Genomic DNA, 18734 nt, shown 5'->3' on the forward strand with positions numbered 1-18734 from the left:
CATCGCCGAATTGCTCTTCAACAGTGGGAAGCAAGAAATGCTTAAAACGTCAATGTAGGTCTGTGCTGTGATAGTGTCACGTAAAACAACAAGGGCTGCAAGCCCCCTCCATGAAAAACACAACCAGACCATAACACCACCGCCTCCGAATTTTACTGTTGGCACTACACACGCTGGCAGATGACGTTCACCGGACATTCGCCATACCCAAAACGTGCCATCGGATCGCCACATTATGTACCGTCATTCGTCACTCCACACAACGTTTTTCCACTGTTTAATCGTGCAATATTTACGATCCTTACATCAAGCGAGGCGTCGTTTGGCATTTACCGGCGTCATGTGTGGCTAAGGAGCAGCCGCTCGACCATGAAATCCAAGTTTTCTCACCTCCCTCCTAACTGTCATAGTACTTGCAGTCGATCCAGTTGCAGTTTGTAATTCCTGAGTGATGGTCGGGATAGATGTCTGCCTATTACACATTACGACCCTCTTCAACGGTCGGCGGTCTCTGTCAGTCAACAGACGACGTCGGCCTGTACGCTTTTGTGCTGTACGTCTCCCTTCACGTTTCCACTTCACTATCACACCGGAAACAGTGGACCTAGGGATGTTAATGAGTGTGGAAATCTCGCATACAGACGTATGACGCAAGTGACAGCCAATCATCTGACCACGTTCGAAGTTCGTGAGCTCTGTCGGACGGCGCCAATCCGCTCTCTCACGATGTCTAATGACTACTGAGGTCGTTGATATGGAATAACTAGCAATAAGAGGCAGCAGAATGCACCTAATATGAAAAACCTATATTCTTGGACCTGTCCGGATACTTTTGATCACATAGTGTATATCGGGTGGTTATAACGCAACTAACGGTGTTGCCAGTGCTGCAGTAAGGGGTGTGCTCATCGCAGGATGCGGAAACGTCGTAGGTCTGTCCATTAATTGGTGCGCTAGCGGAGTATACGGAAAAAATGAGAGTTCCACTTTCTGCCAACACCGCGTACTTCTGGTTTTATCTTGTATTATCAGAACGACAACAATAGCCCCCTCCATGAAAAACACAACCACACCATAACACAATAGTAGCCTTGCATTGCGGGTATATCGCCGACAGAAACAGCTGCGAAGAGGTACCACGTCAATAAATGAGCTGAAGAATATTATCAAGGAATTTGAAGCAACAGGTGAATTTCGTGGTGCGGCACATGACTCAAAATCTGCAGCCAGTGCTCGAGCTGTGTCAGGAGGAATTGTCTGTCCTCTGGTCAACAGTTCAAAAGATTTTGCAGCGTATTTTACAGTTCTATCCCTACTAGATTTAGAATGCGCACCAAATAAAACCCCAAGATCGGCCACAACGTCGTGGCTTTTCCCTCAGTTTTTTGCCACACATATGACACGTGGCTAGGGAATATTCTTTGAACAGATGAGGTGCAATTTGCTCTGCACAGTGCCATGGAACCATAGAACCCTCACATATGAACCATAGAACCGTCACGTGTTGTGCAGGGACATCCAGTGCTCTCGGCTTATGTGACTGTGTGATGATGTTTCAGAAGCTCCTCCACTGTCGGTCCGTTTCTCTCCGAGGCCTGTTAGGTGTCCAGTGACATCTTACCTCATAAGGACCTGCCTGTGCAGCACGTGATTCCAGTTTTACAAGTATGCATCTGTGCCCTCACCACTGTTCTGATACAAGATGGGGCGACACCACATGTGGCTCTCTAGGTGCATGATTTTCTTTGACAGACCTACGGTAACAATCGCGTCATCTCTAGGCAGTTTTACGATATGGCCTAAATTCATGCGACTTCTGGTTGCGGGGATATCTGAAAGATCGTGTCTATCCGATACGTATCAAGACTCTTCCTGATCTGAAAGTTAACGTACGACAATATATTCACTCTGATTACGCCGGATATGCTGCGACCAACTGTCAGGCATGCCGTGTTATGGATGCAGCATGTTGCTGAGTCTGGAGACCAAATTGTACACATGTCGTAACTTATGACCTTATCCTAATAAATGAGCCATAAGCAATCTTGTTAAGTGTTTGATCGTTCTTTCCCTTTTGCTGCTTCCACACTAAATTCTGTCTGCCTAGAATGCCATATTTTCAACTGGTGGCAGAAAGTGAAGCTATTATTGTTCTTTCCAGCGTACTCTGCGAGCGCACTGATAAATCTTTCTCTGATATAAACAGTGAGGCTCTGCAGCCCTCCACAGTAACACTGTAAGTGTAATTGTAACCACTCGGTACGGAACTTCAAAAGGCTTTTGCCAGGTCGATTGAGTTTCTTCAGACCCTTCCTGTGGCTTTGAAAGAATATCGTTTGTTTCAGAGGTGCGGATTTATTATCAGGTAGCTGTTAACCTGTTGCAAATATAGCGTTTGGAAATTTGTGTCAGTTTAACTTATAAAGCGGAGAATAGTTTCCGAATAACTCTCTCCATATGACTTTAGTGAGATGTGATGATGTCCTGAGAATCGAACTATGAAAGACATGACAGGTGACAGTCAAAATTAGTTCCTTTTAGATCTAAAACCAAAACCGAAATGGTAAATATGTTTCATTCAGTGTGATGTTTTAAAGTTATAAAACTGTAAGCGCTAAGTAAAGTAAATACTCGTTATTAATAGTTGCAAAGATGGATTATAAATACCCTAAGTAACTAACTGTACAGTAACTACAGGCACCATAACCATACCGATAAAGAAAGTAACAGATTTTGCTGAGTCTCTCTTAACTCGTTCAAAGTTTGGAAATTATTTTTTACCTGAAGGGCCAAATATTGGTAGCAGCTGTACTGCACCTTTGTTTGATCCTTGGTATATAACTGAACGGAGGACAGCGTGGACTTTTAAGCTGACATATGCCTCTGCTTGTCAAGTAAACAACGCCAAACAATGCCCTACACGTCATCGGCTCGCGACTGCAAGGTCGCGAAACAGGACGCCGCCTACGGCCTCTATTGCAGTTTACGACCGCTGCAGTTTAACCTGTGGGTCGAGCAGCAATAAAGGAAGGGAAGGGAAAATTCAGAACAGGGACTGAACCGTTGTAACAGCACAAGCGTCCGGAATGTCAGCAACCACCTCTCTCGGGGCACTGCTAGCTCCTCTACAAGAAATCCGCAAGGTACAAATACTGTTCCTGATATACATCAATGACTTTCCCAGCAATGTTACTCATGGTGAAAAAATTCTCTTCGCTGATGACAGTAATACTATAGTCACTGAGAAAACAAGAGAACTCCTTGCCGAGAAAGCAAATTAAACTCACAAGGAAGTTTATGATTGGTCAATAAGCAATAGAGTGACACTGAACATAAAGAAAACTAACGCCATGAATTTCAGTTTGAAGAGGAAAAATGACAATGTTAAATTGAATGTAGATGGCACCTCTACAGACTGTGTAAGAAATGCAAAATTTCTAGGAATGAATGTTGATTCTCAGTTGCAGTGGTGTGAACACATACTGGTACTTGGAAATAGAATGTCATCAGCATGTCATGTCCTTAGAATCCTATCATATTAGTCATATGTACACTCAGTTCTTAGCTATGGCATTCTTTTATGGGGAACAAATGCACAAAATATAAACAAAATTTTCAAGCTCCAGAAAAGAGCCATAAGAATAATAACCAAAAATACTAGTCGAGCTCATTGTAAAGATCTGTTCAAAACACTGGGGATTTTAACTGCTCCATGTGAATACATTTACCACTCAGTTACACATGCACAAACAGCTCTGTCTATGACCACGAAACACGAGATAGACTCAACTTACATTTAGCAAGAAAAAAATAAACGTAAAACTCAAAACAGCATTTTCTACCAAGGAATAAAACTGTACAATAAATTACCAAAAGAGATTAAAGAAATTGCAAAAATACACTTATTTAAAAAGGCGGCTAAAAGTTACCTGTTATGCAATACATTTTATACATTGAAGGATTACTTAGCTAAAACAGAGTAGGGTTTTGATAAAAATTGTTACACAAATAAATAATAATAATAATGATTATAAAATATCCAACATTCCACATAATACCTTCACTTTATGTTTTTTTCCTTCTTTTTTCCTTCCTAGAAATAGTTACCCCCAAGCTACGCATAGCACAACACTAATACCTCTTCCTCTTTCTGAGCTCAACATCTCACTCATTATGGAGAGATGCTGACTCAGTTTCTCGGGATAGCAAATGGGAAGTTGCAGTGCAGAATATGGCCCAGAGATCACCAGTGTGTGTGTGTGTGTGTGTGTGTGTGTAGTGAGTGAAGTGTTACGGAACAGCGTGTGTATAGTGTTGTGTGCAGTGACTGATGGTGAGATATGAGTGAACAGTGTGGCATTACATTACTTAATAAGTTATTTGTAAAAGAAGTATTGTATACCAGGAGTAAATTTAATGACTGTCTCTAACTAGTAGTCTGTAAATATATGTGTATACGAATTAGCTTATTTTAAATTGATCTAAATTTGTAAATACTTTGACATGTCTTATATCCTTGCAAAAAGAGATCTACGGATGAATAAAGCTACTACTACTACTACTACTACTACTACTACATCAACTTCCACAGCTCGTAGACTTCTCCATCAAGTGTCTCACAGAATTTTCGTAAAAATTCAGTCAATGAAATTCTAGTACGGGATCAGTGAAATTCGTTCGGAGACTTCCATGTTTTCTTATTACAGATGTTATTTGTATAGGCAACGGCCTTGCCGCAGTGGATACACCGGTTCCCGTGAGGTCACCGAATTTAAGCCCTGTCGGGCGTGGTCGGCACTTGGATGGATGACCATCCAGGCCGCCATGCGCTGTTGCCATTTTTCGGGCTGCACTTAGCCTCGTGATGCCAGTTGAGGAGCTACTCCACAGAATAGCAGCGGCTTCGGTCAACAATACCATCATAACGACCGGGAGAGCGGTGTGCTGACCCCTCGCCCTTCCTATCCGCATCCTCCACTGAGGATGACACGGCGGTCGGTTGGTCCCGGTAGGCTACTCGTGGCCTGAAGACGGAGTGCATGTTATTTGTATATGACACAGACTATGTAGGTTTGGAAATTATCTCTTTTTCTTGTTCTTCTTTGCCTTTGTCCCGCATAGGCGCACCTCGGTATGATTACTAACGGATTTGGCATCGACATTTTAAGGGGCGGTTCCAATGCCTTTCGTGCCGCCATCTCGGTACTCCGCTGGACGGAATATGTGTACCACAACTCTGTGCGTTTGATCAAACTCTCTGTCAGTAAACTTATCCTTATTGTCGTGCAACAAGTAACTCAGCTGGAAGAAAGGAGACAGAACCGGACAGCACTCAGTGCAATCTTGAGCTCGAAGATTGAAGTGGGCTTCACTGTTGTCAACAACAAGTAACGTGACTGACTGGAACAGGTGTTTCCAAGCAAGTCACACAGCATTTACCGTCGGCATTTGCAGTGTTATGCAGATATTTTCAGTGCATTACAGATACAAAGATAAATTAGGGCAATAAATCAAACGAAAGGCAATTACTCTGTTACGAGCAACCGGAGATTATGGGTCCCTCAAATCAAAAAGCTCAGAAAATACACCTGAACAACCTCCGAAATTTTGGGAATGGAATTGTAGTTCACCCTGTAGAATGTAGACTCCCAGTCACATGGTGGTAAAAAGATATTTTTAAATGTTCCATTGAGAGAGGTGGTCTTCACTAAGGCATCGACTTTTTAATTATATTTAATGTTAGTCTCGCATCATCCACATAACTTACTTTCTTCCCGAGATTTTCGTTTCCCTTGGTGGCTTCCACAATACCCAGAGGAACAGTTTTTTTTAGAGAAAGCGGTTGTCTGCATATCTTGGAGTAAAATTCTGTAATCCGCTACAGTTAAAATGTTTTGAAGAAAGGGAGGAAAACTGAGTTTAACGTCCGTCAGCAAAAAAAAATGGTTCAAATGGCTCTGAGCACTATGGGACTCAACTACTGAGGTCATCAGTCCCCTAGAACTTAGAACTACTTAAACCTAACTAACCTAAGGACGTCACACATATCCATGCCCGAGGCAGGATTCGAACATGCGACCGTAGCGGTCGCGCGGTTCCAGACTGTAGCGCCTAGAACCGCTCGGCCACTTCGGCCGGCCGTCCCGTCAACATCCAGGTCATTAGAGGCGGAATACAAGCTCAGATTTTGTCAAGAATAGGGAAGGAATTAGGAGATGCCCTCTCAAAGGAACCATCGCCGTATTTGCCTGGAGCGATTTAGGGATATCTGGATGGCTGAACAGGGGTTCAAACCTTCGTCATCCCGAATGCGAGTCCAGTGTGCTAGCGACTCCGCCAACTCGCACTGTACTGCGAGTCTCTGTAAATAATGTAAGGCTGTAAGTGCATCTATGTCATCTGCAGGAAAACGAAGTTTCACCGGGCAGCGAAATCAATTCCTCGTAGCCCTAGCTTGGACACAGGAACACGCAAACCACTCTGCCGTTATCTGCGGTTTAGGAGCCGTCAGTATATATCTCTAAATACTCCAGGGAATTATGAGCAATGAAGGTTTCCACTAACTGCTCTGCTCTGGTGACTCTTTTATGGGAAATAGAAATGGCGGCTGGTGAATTTTTTTGGTATATTGGTAATTGGAATTAAGATAAGTTGGTGTTCTTTAGAGATTCGGTAAGAAGAAATATATCTATCATTAATTTTCTGCAGCTTCCGCTAACAATGCATTTGTTGGCGTGGAACGCATAGCTCCTAGGCAAGACCTGATGCACTACACTCTACATTTTATAGTTTCGAAACTGATTTCCTGTTGCCTCTGCAGAGCAACCTGCTACCATAATTGATTTTACATCTTATTAGATCTGCTCCCTAACACATTCTTTTAACGCTGCTATCGTCACCACCCTCCTCATTCCCCTCCACCCCCCACCTCCCTACCCCCCCCCCCCCCCCAAATATAACTTGCCGTCAAGTCTACTTTTAACGTGCCATAGTTGACTATGATTTTAATAACCATAACAGCCCGTATTAGCGCTTAGTATATCGCTTTAGTACAACTGGGCGAAATTATGATTCAGAAGGACATAGCATTTGAAAGTCATTCTTCCGGAAATTTGGGAAGGTCGAGGTGCAGTCACGTTACGACACCTCGTTGTTTCCTCACAAACTAATCACACGAAAACTATGAATCATGTGTCATTTCTCAGGGTAATCTCCGTGCAGCTGCTCACATTTTTCACAACGTCGATACCGTGATTCCATGGTCGCTGCATCGCCAAAGTAGCTTTGGAGGCGATGTATTCCACACTCATTCAGCGATCCTCCAACTTTCTCCAGTTTCCCGACCATGTTATCAGACCAGCTGGTGAGTGGCAGTGATTGTCTTGGCTTATTATGACACGACAGTCTGCCTTCTTTGAGTTTACTTCTGCAATTTTAATTACCAAAAACAGTCGTCAATCTCGCCATCGCCGGCATTGTTGTTGCTGCTGCTGCTGCTACAGTTGTGGGTCCTGTACAGTGCTGCCATCTCTGTCCACATTCACCATTTGTGCACGTGTATTTTAAAACAAATCTCATTTATCAACCTGATTGCAGTGCTGAGAAACAAAATGGAAGGTGTTATAACTTGAATGCACCTCGTAGAAGTATATTGCAATTGATTTAAGTACTACAAAGCTAAAAACAAAAACATGTTTGACTAAGTCGTAATTTACACAGTTGTAGTGCGTGCATCCTATTATTAGCGCTACGATAGTGAACACAGATCTGCAGACTATGGCTTCTGCTGCTTGTAACTGAAGAAAATTCTGTTCATTTTGTTTGTTTCCACGTACATGGGTGGAGCCTGTCTTTCCGTTTTATTTTTATTTTTAGTGGAAAATCTGCCCCTTGCTGTCTTGTCTGCCTCAGATGTGCTTTGCGGTTTCTAGCCGTGGGTTCACACGAACCATGCCGGATTCCTTGTTGACAGCAGGTACGTTCGGCCTTCCAACGTGGTCTCTCGCGTGGCTGGAATATTCTCCGCAGCCGAGAAGGTCCCAAGCCGAGCCACGCGGGCAACCCCTATGACAACCAGGTGAAATATAGGTCTCCTGTGTTAAACAGTGTTTCGAGAAATCCTTGCAATTTTTTAGACTCTTAGTATTCAAGCAAATGTAATCAGCGAAAGTTAGCTCTATACAGTACCAAGATCGTATTTTTCGGGAGGGAGAGGAGGTCATGACCCAATGATCCATCCCTCTTCAGCCCGCGCGTGACCGTCTGTGTGAAGTCCGTGAGGAATGATCGAAAGGACGTCAGTCCAAGACTGAGTCTCAGCCACTGCATGGCTTTTAAACAAAAGGGTAATCAGCTATTGCTGCAGAAGATGTTCGGTACAAGGCCTTGCCAAGGATCTTGAAGGAGGGCACAGAGGTTCAGTGCACGCACTTTTCCTTCTGTAATGTATCCCACACAATAAAAAAGAGAAAAAGGAACCCACTTGAAATGCTAATGTCGCATTCTTCCGAAAGTTACTTATTCCGAAGGGGGATACATTACAGTGTCCGCGGCAGGCCACAACAGCTACCGATATAGGGTAATAAGTAAATTTTTAATAAATCATCCTACTGCTGGCCAAATAAATTTCTTCCGTTACCTGATTTCGTTTGGTGACGGCGGCCCGTGATAATATAAAGTATAATGCGGTAGGACGACTTGAATTTCATTGAAAACATTGATCGGATTTCATGACAAGATATTTAGACTGCAGACTTCGATTTCTTATAAAGTGCAAATCGGCGATACGTGCCTCAACTATTATTTTAAAACTGATGATCCAAAATACACCCTAAGAGAAAAAAACAATGCATTACGAAAGAATTATCCAAATAAGATTGTAATAGCTAGATATGATGTACATGTACAGACACGCGATTACAATTTCGGAAAAATTGGATGATTTATTCAAGAGAACGAGTTTCAAACTGAGCAAGTCAATAATGCGTTGGTCAACGTCTGGCCCTCATGCAAGCAGTTATGCAGCTTGGAATTGATTGACAGAGCTGTTAGATGTTCTTCTAAGGGATTTCGTGCCAAATTCTGTCCAGTTGGTTTGTTAGTTCGTCAGAATCCTCGACTTGGTGGAGGGCCTGCCCTTAATGCTCCAAAAGTTCTCAATTGGGGAGTGATCCGGTGACCTTGCTGGCCAAGGTAGAACTTACAGCTTTGGTAACACACTTATGCGATCAACATTTAGTTACCATAGAGATAACCAATGGGAATGTTACATGGGTTATTACAGCCTACAAATCAGTTTGTGAAACCCTTTCTCTTGAATAAATCGTTCAATTCTTAATTTATTCTATTTCGGATGGGAAACTGCCTGTAAGGGCAAAAGAACCACTACTAATCAAAGGCCTGATAACAAGGAAGGCAATAGAAACAAGTGCACCAAAGTCACATGATGTGATACGAAGATAGGCCTCGAACTGAAAAAATGTCATGATGATCTCTCCATTGATAAATTGATTACGGTTTAGCCTCCACTGGGAACACAAAAATTTAAAACGAAAGAAAGGAATACAACAATGTAAGTAGCTTAGAAATGAAGAATCAGCATAGAAGAAAATTCAAAAGAACTTTCGAAGAATATAGGGGATACAGTATGAAAGAGTTTGCCAAAGATTTCGAAGACTTGCGATCAAACAAAGTAGGAGAAATAGATAACACTGCTTGGACGCAGTTTATAAATGCTTTTATGTGTGCTTCCCAAAATTTAATTTACTTCCTTTCTCTAATGTACGCTGCAAAATAAACATGTTAACTGAAGGGGAAGTGGGGGGATGGCCTACAGGGATGAAGTAGAATGGAGGACTTCGATAGCCCTAGGACTGACACAACAGCTGCTAAGGCCCAGTAGGAACTCCAAAAAGTTGCGGCTAACCGGGTTCTGGTGAAGCTGTGAGAGCCCTAGCTAGCCAACAGTGGATAACAACCAGCATTCAACAAGGGAACTATCCACGGAAAGGATGGATATAAAGGACAACGACCCGGCAAGGCAACCGGACTACGATTTGGAACTTTGAATATTGTAACACTGACAGGAAAGGTACAGGAGGCTCATCAGCCCTTTAAACAAAATTAAGCAAAACCAAGGTGGAAGGACTGGGCCTCAGGTTCATCTTTCCTTGCAGCACCTTATACCGTTTTCAGTTTCTCAAAGCACACACAATTTATTCAAACAATTGTAAGATTTTACAAAAATACAAAACACGTAAATTAGCCTGGTTAATATAAGATCAATGAATCTGCGAAATGGGCGTTCAGGTTCAATTTTCAGCAAGTTCATTACATAGTTCAAAATTTGTTAAATTCAGTTTCACCAAAAATTCTAAAATGATGACTAATCACCCAGATTAATACTAGATACTAAGAATACTAAATAGTAAGAAACACCGTATATAAACCGAGGCCCCATTGGAGCAGGTCTAAATAGTTATAAGCAAACAAAGAAATCTGAAGCAGGACAACTATAGAATAACGTTTGTCTGGTGACGAGCATAATCTGAAAAATGATAATACTAAGTACGCTCGAAGCGGAAAGGCAATTCAATTTACGGTAAGAAGTACTGCTTACTGAAACACCAGATAACTTACCTTGTGTACAAATGCAGCGAACAGGAAACAGAAGTACCACAGGCACAAGCTATTGCGCCAAGCACCACGCCCACATAGCTGCACAGCCAAAAAAAAGGGTCAAGGGGCGGTCCTGACGTTTAGCTCCAGGCGTATTTACCACAGGGAAAGAACAGATAATCAATTGCGGTGTGCCCGTGGTACCGACCGCTACAGCTACCCTTAAATACAGTGTAGTACAGGAGTATGAGACACCCAAAATAATATAAACAGTATCTTAAATTTGGTCCATACACTGTCAAGGTCACAATTAATAACAACTAAGATGACGAGATGCCTTGGAAAATTACATTCAAGTACAACAGAAGTAGAATGAAACAAGAGAAGGATCCAGTAAGAACTAGGACGCAGATCACCAAATATTTTAACCGCTACTTACAGTTTGTCATGCTTAACTAGACTGCCACTCCCAACCGGCATGTACCGCGTCCATTACACAGATCTACCACAACCTACATGTGACGCCACAATATACCTTTGTGAGGCCAAGGTTTGACAATAACTAAAACAGTTTAAAACAGCACATTACACAAGGTACAGCATCACACCTCCAAAATTTTTCTTAATTCGGGATCTGACTAATATTAAACACAATGTTTTTAATATCCTTTGCCAGTCCAAAACTTATAATACCTTGCCTACATTTGCGTGAACACATCACATGGCAACTCTAATGTTAATTCTGTTATCTCTTACGGCTACAAACCATGCAGAAAGAGGCCACTGCAACCTGGTAGACAGCAAGCACTCATGGTCAAGTGGTACGAAAGGAAAACTCCGCCCATAAGCCTCATCGGCATCACCATTTCTTAACCACGGCTACGTCCCAGGGAGACAACATCAGCACTACCACACCTCCCAAGCGACCTATCTCTTGCCGAGCAGCTCCATACTCAAGAGTTCGCCGTCGAATCAGACCAAGGCCGGCTGCTGTGACCGAGCGGTTCTAGGCGCTTTAGTCCGGAACGGTGCGCCTGCTACGGTCGCAGGTTCGAATCCTGCCTCGGGCATGGATGTGTGTGATGTCCTTAGGTTAGGTAGGTTTAAGTAGTTCTAAGTCTAGGGGACTGATGACCTCAGATGTTAAGTCCCATAGTGCTCAGAGCCATTGAACCATTTTGAATCAGCCCAACTCCTCTCTGCGCACGCCACAGCATGACTCTCATGCCGCTGGCGCCACCTACCTACCGGTCGCGGAAAGTGGGCAAAGATGAAGTTTTGAGGTCGACGATCGACCGAAAATGGTTCAAATGGCTCTGAGCACTATGGGACTTAACAGCTGTGGTCATCAGTCCCCTAGAGCTTAGAACTACTTAAACCTAACTAACCTAAGGACATCACACACATCCATGCCCGAGGCAGGATTCGAACCTGCGACCGTAGCAGTCGCGCGGTTCCGGACTGCGCGCCTAGAACCGCGAGACCACCGCGGGACGATCGACCGGATTGAGCCGCCACGGCTTAGATATGATGGAAAGAAGACAGCTAGATGAGTCAGGCCTGGGAGAGATAAGCTGGAAACGAGAAGGCGGTGGCGACCTGTGGAAAGGTTACATGTTGTATTGGAAGACAAATGAACGCCGACAAAACTGAATGGGAGTTGTTGAGAGGGATAGTCTAAAAGAAGAGATACAGAGGATAAGCGACGGGATAATGAGGACCAGAACAAGGACGAAGGGAAAAATGTATGGAGGTGGTTCAGGTGTATGCCGCCCAATTGGGTTGTACATCTCAAGACATGGAGGACCGAGGAAGAACTACAAAAGCAGTTCAATGGACAAATGGTAACAGTGACGGGATACTTGAATGCACAGGCCGAGAGTGCAGGACACGGCTATAAAATGTGATAGGAATAGAAAGGTGGGGAGATAGAAATAAAGAAGAGAGAAATTGCTGGAATTCTGGTTTCGGAAGAATGAGAACCACAAAGCAACGTGGTACAGAAGGAATCTAGCGCAGAAATCTTTGGTGGATTAAATGCTCTACGACTGGGAAACGAAGAGAACTAACGGATGTAAAGGTACAACTATCTGAGACACTGGATAGTGACCATCGGCACTAGTGACGAGCATGAGAATCATGTAAGACTGGAAGAAGACGGAACCAGGAAAGGAGAATTAGAGTGTTGAAACTCAACCAAAAGAAATTCAAGAATGAAAACCAGGAGATTATGAGCAAACGTTACCAAAGGATAAATCAAAAACAGAAGAAAAGAAATGGTGACAGTTTAAAAGTGTTTTGGCAGAAGATGCAGGAGCTGCATGCGGAAGAATAAGTGGCAGAAAATGGTGGAAGCAGACATGATGGAATGAAAGAATCAGGGAGGTATTGGGAAGGAATAACAAGCCCTTTAGACTCTGGTTTCGAGGAAGGATCGAATTAACAAGACAAGAGCATAAGAAAAAGAAGAAAGAGCCAAATAAGACGATGGCCGAGGAGAGAAAAAAGTGGATGGAAGAATGGACAAAGATGATGGAGGAAGATAGCAGAGGAAGTAGGAAAGTACTTCATGGAATGGTAAAAACTAAGAGGAGAAGTTTGAGAGAGAATGCAACAGTGACGGATAGAAATGAGATATATTAACAGTAAAGTGATACTGAAGATAGTGTGGAAGGAGTATTTTGAGTACTTCCTACATGCAAATGGACTTGGAAATGAGGTTAATAGACTAAATGAGGTAGAAGTAAACTCTCGGGGGATGGTGGGAGTGGGGAGGACCAGTGGCACGGGACAAGATGAAAGGAGGAAAGGTACCAGGTGTGAACGAAGTAAGTGTCGAAATGGTGAGGCAGCAGCGAAGATTGGGAAACAGTGGCTGATAGTGTGATGAGGGTAGTGTGGAATGACAAGGAGACTCCAGAAGAATAGAAGAAGGCACTAATTGTATCAATATTTGTAGAAACTACAGGAAAGTGACATCACACTGTGACAAGATATATGAAAAGATCTTGGAGAGCAGAACCCAACCCAGACAAGGGTCAAGAACAAATTGAGAGAGGAAGAGCATAGCTTCAGACCCGGGAGATCAAAGTGATATTTGCAGTGAGGCAGCTCTAGGAGCACCACTATTAATTTTTGGAAGACGTGTTGACCTTTCTCGATATACAGAAGGTATTTGATAGAAGAAAGGTTCAGAAAGCACTAGAAAAGAACAGAGTGGATAAAGAGATAAGAACCAGGGTGGAGGAGATGTGCTGTGAAAGTGGGTTGTTTGAAAGTGGGAGTAAACGACTGGTGCGAAACAGAGTAGTGCATTTTCACCTCTTCATTGTGGTCTTCAATGAGAATGTCTAATGTGGTAGAAAAAACCTGGAGAGGATAAGATGAAAGCAGATTCAGGAGTAGTTGGATGCTTGGGAAGAAACTTTGACATTATTGAATGACGTTTAATGTAAACAATTGTAAGATCCGGGCTACCATCAGATCAACTAATGGAGTAAGGAATGGAGGTGAACTACTGAAGAGTACTTGGGAAATGCGAAAAGGAAAATGGAAGAAATGAGAAAGAGATCATTGAACGTAGCAAACAGTCAGAAGTATTCGTGCTAAATGTCCCACGAAAAAAACAAAGAAGTAATGTATAGAAGTTACTACATCCCAATATTGACCTACACATTTGAAATACTGATAATAAAGGGAAGAGGTGTAAGATCACACACATATGAAATGAAGTTCCTTAGAATTAGGATTGGAGTAACGATGGGAGAAGGATGAGGAATAAATGGTTAGTGAAAGAGGAGCTTTTGCAGAGCAGGATAGAAATATCAAGGCTGAGATGGTATGGGCAGTTAAAAAAGAGTGGAAAACAAGAGGGTTTTCAAGAAGATACATGAAATCGTAGAGGGAGACCAAGAGATGAATGTTGTTGTTGTTGTTGTTGTGGTCTTCAGTCCTGAGACTGGTTTGATGCAGAGATGAATACACTAAGTAAATTCAAAAGGATGTAGGCTGCAGTATGTACTGGGAGATGAAGTAACTTGCACAGGATAGGGTAGCATGGAGAGCTGCATCAAACCAGTCTCAGGACTGAAGACCACAACAACAACAACATGAAATGGAGATTCGAGGGAACGACCAATTGAAAGATGGCTGAAAGACGTGGAGGAGTGTATTGAAAAAAAACGCGAGGACAGGACCACAGCGCACACAGAAACAAGATGGGAAAACAGGATTAGATGACGAAGCTTATGTTTCAGACGGGAGCTGTTCAAGATGATGATGAACTGAAGGTCATCGCCCACTTATCCGATAAGCTGTTCCGAAATTGATTTAATCGTGTTGTTCATGAATCTTGCATACAATTTATACAATGGTACTAAGAGACTCATACTTGTACAGATTTTGCAGCCTCTCTGGTCAGTTTTCTGAGCAAAGTTATAGCTTCTACAGTTTTAGATGTATTTGGTATTTTGCTTGCCTGCAAACATTGACGCAAATGTATAATACTCTTCGATGAAACATCATACCTTCGAACTTTAATAATTCTGCATTTATTACACTGGCTTCAAACACTTTTCTATTTTTAATTTCTTTTAATGATTTATAAAAGTTAACTGAAATTCGATCAGAATAAATGTATTCTCTCCTGATAGATGCGGACAAGGTATCCAACCCGGTGCTCCACGACCAAATAACCAAAGGAAGGAGCGGGCCGATTTTTGTTCATTTGCACATGGTTAGGTAACAGACTTTATTTAACATTAAATTAGCCTTGATAGCACAAGCTAGTGATCTTTAACAATTTACGAGTTAGTTTAGAAACACCGGTAACAACTTAAACAGATAAAATTTTTCACACGCAGCCTGAAGGGCTAATATAAAAAACGAACTAAGACGGAAATACAACAAATTCCCAAAGCAAAACGTCAGTAGGGCTGATTTTTAAGGAACAGCAAACAGCAACCAATAACGCCTGAAGAGCTGATTCCAACAAATAGCAAACTGCAGCCACTAACGCCTGAAGGTTTGATAAAAGAAATGCAATTAAGAACTCAATAATTAACTAGTACTTGAAAAGTCAATTTTGAAACCGGTCTGAAAGGCTGTCAAACACAAGCTATTTGACAACGAGGTATTTGACTGAATAAGGAACAAAACACTTTAAACAGAAGCAAAATGTTTAGCAAAGGAATCACAGTAATGGTTCGACTTTAAAATTTCCACTGATGATAATCACAATCGGCAATAAAATAACTGAAGATTTGGTTCTCAACTCTAAATTAGTGCGAGCTGCTTCACATTTTGCGTATACATGAATATGTCCACAAGCCCACAACAGACTAAAACATTCAATTACCAGCGGGTACTGACAGTCAAATTCAGTAACAGAAATGAGAACCTAAACTGAATTATGCTGGCCCCATGTTAATAAGTTGGCGCCGCAAGGAAACATTTTCTTACTGTCCAACATGCTACTCTGGGCGGGTGTAAAGTTTATGCGCACAAGGGAAAATATTGAACGCTAAAATGATGATTTGGCCCTGTCTGACTATCCCCTAAAGCAGATCTTAGGATCCCTTAATGCTCCTTAACATATAAATTACAACCTAAACATAAATGAATGATTAAGGCAACTAATACAACTAAATGGTAAACGTTGTTTCTCATTATACATTTTTTGTAGATTAAAAGACAATCCTTCATATTACAATTGTCTATATTTCCTGACTAAAAATAGCTGATCAATTGCTCAACTCTGTCCCATTTTATGGCCACGCGAACTGTTCAGTGTTCACTAAATTTTGCACCTTTTTTATCAAGAGTCACACACTGATTCGTATTTCACAACACACTTTCATCTATATTTGTGACCGGGGATGGAAGCTACAGTTTCTTTTTGTGAAGTTTAGGAAGGGACGATTGTTTGAGATCGCTCATGGTGACTTTACAAGTCAGTCTTTGGACACTTCAGCCAGCTCTCGACTAAGTCAGGTTACCGCTCTCTCGCAGAGTTGATGATGTGGAAGGATCCTCGGAATACAGAGCCAGGTAAGTGGGTGTATGTTTTGAAACAACCAAGTTTTTGTCCAATTTGCACACAGTATGAGGGAGGTACAGTCAGGTAGGATCTTTATAGGTCACCTAAATTTCTTCTCCATCAGCTAAGAGAAGTGTATTTGTATCTAGCCGTCAGTTCTTTGTCTTTCTTCTTTTACTATGTTTGTGTCCCTACTCTTCTGTTCTTCCTGTCGCTTCTTTCTCTTGATATAAATATTGTATTTTGGACAAGGATATCGGTAACTGTGGACAGGGAGGTTATCTGTTTGGTGACACTATACATGGAACTTGAGTCGTCATGTGTGACTCACATTCCTCAGAAGTCGGTGTAAGGTGACTGACTGCTACAGATTATGATGTTTATCAGCCTCTGCCTGGCAGAGGACCGCAGAGGAAAATCACATATAGTTCACAATTCCGTACAGCTCTCAGCAGTTGCGCTGTACGCTTAGCTGACTGTATTATGTGCGCAATTGGTTTATCTCGTCTCCATTGTGTAGTACAACAGTGGAGACAAGTCATTAGTGGCTGTTTAAACACCATATCGACTCCACCCTGCAGGGATGCTGCAGATGGCCGCTTGTTACCTGCTCCGTCATTGTCGGCCACTGAGGACTTCTGGTAGCGACATGAATAGGCCAGCTGTTTGCCCACGTCCGCGACATGGCCGATGGCGTCCCTTGCTTCCGGTCCGTTCCATCCCCACATCACGTTGTTGCTTCCAGTGTGTCTCACAAAGCTTTTTGTGCATCCTGTGTCCTCTGTTATCCACAATTAGTTTCCGATTTACACAAATACTATATAATACATGACACAAAAGCATTGGCATTTCTCTATTATGAAATATAAAATTTTAAGATGCATTTACTTGTGAGGTCATTTACACTACTGGCCATTAAAATTGCTACATCACGAAGATGACGTGTACAGACGCGAAATTTAACCGACAGGAAGAAGATGCTGTGATATGCAAAGGTATAGCTTTTCAGAGCATTCACACAAGGTGGCGAGACCTACAACGTGCTGACGTGAGGAAAGTTTCCAACCGATTTCTCATACACAAACAGCAGTTGACCAGCGTTGCCTGGTGAAACGTGGTTGTGATGCCTCGTGTAAGGAGCAGAAATGCGTACCATCACGTTTCCGACTTTGATAAAGGTCGGATTGTAGCTTATCGCGATTGCGGTTTAACGTATCGCGACATTGCTGTTCGCGTTGGTCAAGATCCAATGACTGTTAGTAGAATATGAAATCGGTGGGTTCAGGAGGGTAATACGGAACGCCGTGCTGGATCCCAACGGCCTTCTATCACTATCAGACGAGATGATAGGCATCTTATCCGCATGGCTGTAACGGATCGTGCAGCCACGTCTCGATCCCTGAGTCAACAGATGGGGTCGTTTGCAAGACAACAATCATCTGCACGAACAGTTCGACGACGTTTGCAGCAGCATGGACTATCAGCTCGGAGACCATGACTGCGGTTACCATTGACGCCGCATCACAGACAGGAGCGTCTGCGATGGTGTACAAAACGACGAACCTGGGTGCACGAATGGCAAAACGTCATTTTTTCGGATGAATCCAGGTTCCGCTTACAGCATCATGATGGTCGCATCCGTGTTTAGCGACATCGTGGTGACGCACATTGGAAGCATGTATTCGTCATCGCCATACTGGCATATCACCCGGCGTGATGGTATGGGGTGCCATTGGTTACACGTCTCGGTCACCTCTTGTTCGCATTGACGGCACTTTGATCAATGGACGTTACATTTCAGATGTGATACGACCCGTGGCTCTACCCTTCATTCGATCCCTGCGAAACCCTACATTTCAGCAGGACAATGCACGACCGCATGTTGCAGGTCCTGTACGGGCCTTTCTGGATACAGAAAGTGTTCGACTGCTGCCCTGGCCAGCACATTCTCCACATCTCTCACCAATTGAAAACGTCTGGTCAATGATGGCCGAGCAACTGGCTCGTCACAATACGCCAGTCACTACTCTTGATGAACTGTGGTATCGTGTTGAAGCTGCATGGGCAGCTGTACCTGTAC

This window comes from Schistocerca serialis, chromosome 1, assembly GCF_023864345.2.
Source record: "Schistocerca serialis cubense isolate TAMUIC-IGC-003099 chromosome 1, iqSchSeri2.2, whole genome shotgun sequence".
NCBI classification, from domain to species: Eukaryota; Metazoa; Arthropoda; class Insecta; order Orthoptera; family Acrididae; genus Schistocerca; species Schistocerca serialis.